Source organism: Natator depressus, chromosome 23 (assembly GCF_965152275.1).
Source record: "Natator depressus isolate rNatDep1 chromosome 23, rNatDep2.hap1, whole genome shotgun sequence".
Taxonomy (NCBI): Eukaryota; Metazoa; Chordata; order Testudines; family Cheloniidae; genus Natator; species Natator depressus.
In genome coordinates, this window is record NC_134256.1 from 12,692,327 (window position 1) to 12,698,563 (window position 6,237).

A 6,237-nucleotide genomic window follows, 5' to 3' on the forward strand; every position below is an offset into this window, starting at 1 on the left:
GGCTTTGTCTACACTGGACTTTCATCCATAAAGCTTTTGTCGTTCAGGGGAGTGAAAAAAACACCCCCCCCAAACAACAAGAGTTTTACCAACAAAAAGCACTGGTGTGAATAGCACTTTGTCAGCAAGAGAGCTCTCTCCTGCTGACAAAGAGAGACTACACTGCGCACCTTTTAGCGGCACAGCTGTGTCACTAAAAGGTGCATAGTGTAGACATCCCCGAAAGCCACTCTGAGGCATGTAACCCATCATCTTGTTACTTAGTGCTCCCGACTGTGTGTAGACAGACCCTTATCCATTGGATCTGCATTTGTGAATGCCAACACCACAAGAAACCAGTAGATGAACATATACAAGGAGAGGATTGGTGCTGAGGAGACGTCATTTATTTTGAATCTTGAACAACCTTTTCCTAGGCTGGTTTCAATAAAGCCAGAGTTTGTAAACATTTCAAGTCACTGAAAGTGGGAAAATTCAGGGTCTCTCCTAATCTTAGGGTTGTAATTGATTTTTCCGTTAGCAACTGGAGTTTTAAATGAATCGGGGAAGGAAACATCGGGCCTAATGATACCAAACAATCAAATCCACATTAAAAGGCAGGCTGTAATTGGTTCACGATCAAGTATTTGGGGAGAGGGTGCAGTAAGAGAAGGGATTGTGGTCATGTTCAGCACAACATGAATTGCCAAAAAATATGCTCTGAAAATAAAATAAATGCCAAAGGAACCAGGTAACTTTTCTGCCTGGGCCAATGAGCTGCAGGAACCCTGAAAGCACCTCCCATGCAAGTCACAGCATTGCTACCATTGCAGAAATATAGTCAGCAGTCCTAGAAGTGTAGGATTAAAATAACATGCAGAACTACTACATGGCTCCCATGAGAAGAGTCTATGGGAGGAGGGACCTAGGAGAGATCCTAAATCTGCTGGGAAGTTCCAAACAGTCCTCAGACACCAATAGCCTGATCCTACCCAAAGGCCACATCTATATCTCAAATCACTTAGGCAGGGGGCTCTGAGAATCCTGATAGGAATAAAATATATTCTCCGCCTCCAGGGGATGCTGGTCCTGGTCCTGCTCAGACTCCCACTGGTGTAAATCAGGAGTAACTCCACTGAAGTCAAGAGAGTGACAATGTAAAACTGCTGTGAGTAAGAGGACAATCAGGTCTGGAATCTGTAAAGATCTTACCTGACTCTGTGGTGCAAGATTCTGGAGCCATCTCTCAGGTGGATGCTGGGGCCTCCCCAACCCATGGGACAAACTCTTTCTCTACCTCCTCCTGCTCACAACTCTAGCAAGTCCCAGGGGAATCCCAAACACACCTAAAGAAACCTCCCTTACCCAAAGGCAGAGAGCCCCAAGTTAGGCTCCATCCCAGCCACAGAGGAAGCCAGAGCAGGGAACAAAATGAGTTCACACGGATGCAGGGAAGAGACAAGCTACCCCCTGACTGCTAAAAAGCAAGTAAGGGACTAATTGCTGCTGGGGGATTTCTGGCACTGGACAACTCCTCAGAGGAAGCCCTTCCTCATTTCCCAGTGGTTTAAACCACTGGTTCTGGGAGGAGATGGTGGGAGTCGGGGGCAGGGGCCAATGTCTCTCAAACTCTGTAGTAGTGGTTCCTGTTCCTCAGTTTCACATTATTATACACATATGTCTGGAGCGAAGTCCATGTCTGGGAAGGTCTCACTTGTCTAGCTCAATTCTCTGGTAGGCTGTAGCTAGAAATCAGTCTGGGTGGCACTCGATCTGCAAGGAGGCTCTGTCCCTTGGGATCTGCCATCATGATGCTGCTGATTCTCTGGCAGCACACCAGAGGCTTTCTCCCCCTAAAGCCTTCCCCAGGGTCACTCCCCCATGTGGATTCTCTTGTGTTTAATGAGATTTGATGGGTGCATGTACCTTTTTTCACACACGTCGCAGATGTAGGGTCTTTCTCCAGTGTGGGTTCTCTGGTGTAGGGTGAGTGCGGAGACCTGGCTAAGGCTCCTCCCACACTCAGTGCAGGGATAGGGCCGCTTGCCCGTGTGCACCTGCAGGTGCTTGTTGAGATCCGAGCTCTGGCTGAATCCCTTTCCACATTCAGGGCAGGGGAAGGGGTGCTCACCTGTGTGCATTCGCAGGTGCCTGCTCAGTTCGCAGGGGTATTGAATCCTTTCCTGCATTCAGGGCAGGAATAGCGCCTCTCGGCAGCATGCAACCTCTGGTGCTCACTGAGATCTGAGGGGCAGCTGAACCCCTTTCCACACTCACCACAGGGATGGTGTCTCTCCCCCATGTGGATTTGGCGATGCGCAGCAAGCGTGGCCAGATGCCAGAAGCTCTTCCCGCATTCTCCACAGGAATGGGGGCTCTCCCCCGTGTGGGATCTTTGGTGTTTAGAAAGCTCTGACTGATGCTTGAACCTCTCCCCACATTCAGCACAGGGATGGGATCTTTCCCTCCTGTGGACTCTCCCATGGGCCAAGAGTTCCTGCTTTTCGTGGAAGCTTTCCCTACAGTCTATACATTTATGGGGTTTCTCTTGGCTATTAAGATCTCCCATGGTCCCAGGTCTGCCCTGTGGAAGTGGCTGGGAAAGTCTGAATCTGTTCTCGCACTCCCCTAAGGGATCTGACACATTCCAGACTTGGTTCCTCTTCTACTTCTTGAAGGCTTCTTCCTGCTCAGGACTCTGGCAAGCAGTCTCTCCTGATCCCCCTTGTAACATGTCAGGCGGCTCCAGGTTTTCAGGCCCTTCCTCATGAGTCTGTATCTCGGCTTTGCTCAGGATCCCGGCACCTGCCAAGTGGAAAGAGAATCCAGGGATGATTTAATCTCTCACACTTCCATCAGAGGGTGCGACCTGGCAGGCTCACATCCATGATAACTGGAGATACCACCAGAAGGAGCCCCACACTCCCCCAGGAAAAAAATGGGGACCAAAAGGAGCTATAGAGGGACACAATCCATAGCCCCAAAATCTGATCACCTTCTCCCCTGGCTTCATAATTTTCTCACAACTGTGAGGGGTTCAGCTCCCCCTCAGATCTCAACTGTGTCGGGCTGGAAATCTCTTCCGTTTCCTCCCAGTTCCCTCCTTTTCTTGGCTCATGTCCCTTTGTCTCTTCTCTCATGCAGAAATCCCCTCATCTCTCTCCCTCTCCTTCATTTCTGGCACACGCGTGCACTCTCCCCACTTGCTCCCTATGTCGCTCACCTGCCGCCAGTACCTTTGGTCTGCACATTAATCCTTCTGGAAATCTCCCCTTTGGTCATGAGTCTGACCTCCCCAAAAAAATCACAAGGTTAAAAAAAAGAAAAACCTCTTATGATCTGTAAGCCCATGTGAGGTTCTGAACTGCATTCTGGTTTTGCATTCTTTAGCGGGAGCTGCCTGGTCGCAGTGTGAGAGATCATTTCAGGGTCAAAATTCAAAGTGAAGTGCACAATCAGAATGCAGCCTCACCACTGACAGATCCAAGAGGGACTCCACCTAACCCCCTAACCCCTAGAATGGGGGAGCCACTGGCCAATGCTTCTCCACTCTCCTCCCCTATCACTGATCTATTTCTCTCCCTTCAACACCTCCTTATCAACCCCACCAAGTCTCCTCTCCCCACTCACATTATCCCCCTCTGCCTCCAACACTCCTGTCCCCAGTTTCCCTCCCTATCACTTCATAGCATCTTACCCCTGACATTTTCCCTTGCACTTTAAAGATGTTCCCAAGCCCTCTCTTGCCTCTCTTCAGTTTCCTCCTGCACCTCACATTCTCCTGCCCCACCTTCCTCCATCTCCTCCTCCACCCCATATGACCTACACCTGTCTCTCTCTCCCTGTACCCCTATTCATCCCTCCTGTCCCTCATATCTACTTGCACATTTTCAGCCTCCCTTCTGTTCCCTGTATTCCCCTGTCACCACATGGCTTCCAGTTCAGCCTCCTAACAGAGGCAGCCATGTTCCCTGAGAACAGTCTGGCTTCAGTCTCCATGTCCATTAGGGGAAACCTCACTTCCATGCGCAAAAGCTATAGGGAAATGGCCAGCTTGAGGGAGGCAATCTTGTCTTCAGCTCACTCAAAGTAACGAGAGAGGACACATGGGACTGTGGGAAAATGTGGGAGTTTGCCGTGAGATCATGGGCATATCCCCCCGACCGACTTGTGTAGCTCCCTAAACACCGCAATAGATAGGCCCCTCCCTGCACATCCCCCCACCTCCCTAAACCCCCCCACAGACAGATCCCGCCCTGCACATCCCCCACTTGTAACCCCACCTCCCTAAACCCCGCCAGCCAGATCCCGCCCTGCACATCCCCCACATGTAACCCCACCTCCCAAAGCCCCGCCACAGACAGATCCCTCCCTGCACATCCCCCAACCTGTAACCCCACCACCCTGAACCCCGCAATAGACAGATCCCTCCTGCACATCCCCCCACCTGTAACCCCACCTCCCTAAGCCCCGCCACAGACAGATCCCTCCCTGCACATCCCCCAACCTGTAACCCCACCACCCTGAACCCCGCAATAGACAGATCCCTCCTGCACATCCCCCCACCTGTAACCCCACCTCCCTAAACCCCGCCAGCCAGATCCCTCCCTGCACATCCCCCAACCTGTAACCCCACCACCCTGAACCCCGCAATAGACAGATCCCTCCTGCACATCCCCCCACCTGTAACCCCACCTCCCAAAGCCCCGCCACAGACAGAACCCTCCCTGCACATCCCCCAACCTGTAACCGCACCTCCCAAAACCCAGCTAGACAGATCCTGCCCTGCACATCCCCCACCTGTAACCCCACCTCCCTAAGCCCCGCCACAGACAAATCCCTCCCTGCACATCCCCCACCTGTAACTCCACCACCCTGAACTCCGCAATAGACAGATCCCTCTCTGCACATCCCCCCACCTGTAACCCCATCACCCTGAACCCCGCCACAGACAGATCCCGCCCTGCACATCCCCCACCTCCCTAAGCCCCGCCACAGACAGGCCTCTCCCTGGCACATTTCGCCACCACCACCTGTAACCCCACCACCCCAACTCACTCACCCACATGTCCCAGAGATACCGAGACGGGTCCGCCTGCAGGAACCGGCAGCACAGCGGACTTTCCCACGCCACAGCTACTCATCATCACACAGGTGCTTCCTGCCGGCGAATTCAGCCTCCATCCCTCGCAGGGTCCATCCCAGCGCTGCGTGACCGGAGCTGGCTGCGGTCGCCCTCAGTCAAGGGAAGGGGGCTGCTTTCACCCCGGAGCTCCCGCCCTCAGCAGCCTGGGGGCTGAGCTGGTTCTGTCCCGGGAGCGGGAAAGGTGGAGGGCGAGACCCTGCTTCTCCCCGTGTTCTCCCTGCCGCCTTCGGAGGCGCCTGGCTCTCAGCGGCGGTGCCGGAGCAGCCCCTGTGCAGAGCCGGGAACAGGAGACTCGAGAGGAGCGTGCGGGAGCGGAACGCAGTCAGCTCTCATTCCCCGGTCCAGGGAGTAACAGAAAGCGAAGGGAGGTAAAAATCTACAGAATCATAAATTCAGTGGCGTCACCCTCTGAAGCACGGTTAGGGAGGCCTGGTTTTGACCCAGCCTCTCACTCAAGCACTCGTACATCAGGCTACGGGATAAAGCAGCAGCCTTGTACTCCACTTGGTTACTGGTCTACTTGCTGGTTCTGAAGTCACTGTGACCACTGCCCAAATAAATTTGTTAGTGTCTAAGGTGCCACAAGGACTCCTTGTTATTTTTGCTGATACAGACTAACACAGCTACCACTCTGAAATCTGCACCCTTTAAGGAGAAGTATAGGTCACGTGGCATTATTTTTTCAGGTTTGGGATCAGCCCTGAAACTCCCAGGTACTGCAGGACAAAACACTTTTCTGTAAAAAAAAATTTAGCAGCTGCAAACAGCGTCTTCATATTACCGTTGATATCAGCACTTTCTTCCGCATTTGGTAGAGCCAGATCTTGTGCAGCTTTTAAGGAAATGCACTGATTCATTTCTGTGGCTAGGATTGCTAAAAACGATGTCTGTTTCTCAAAGTTCAGATTCAATAAGTGCTTTAAAAGCCTTTCTGCTGTAACCCTTCTGCCCGTCAGAGTTGGCAGCAACAAGGGCTGGATTCAATATCTAGGGGATCCATTCCAATAACACAATGCAAAACTGGCTCGAGCCCCCACCCAGTGACCTGGGACAAATATATACCACCCCCGCTGGGCGCCTCCAAGAGGCAATACTTCCCCTCTCGCAAGCAC

The 6,237-nt window shown here is 52.4% G+C and overlaps 1 pseudogene; it reads right to left on the reverse strand.

The window, feature by feature from the left end:
- Window positions 1–284: 284 nt before the first annotated feature.
- LOC141976606 (uncharacterized) lies at window positions 285–5,457 on the reverse strand (annotated as a pseudogene).
- Between the last annotated feature and the right edge of the window lie 780 nt (window positions 5,458–6,237).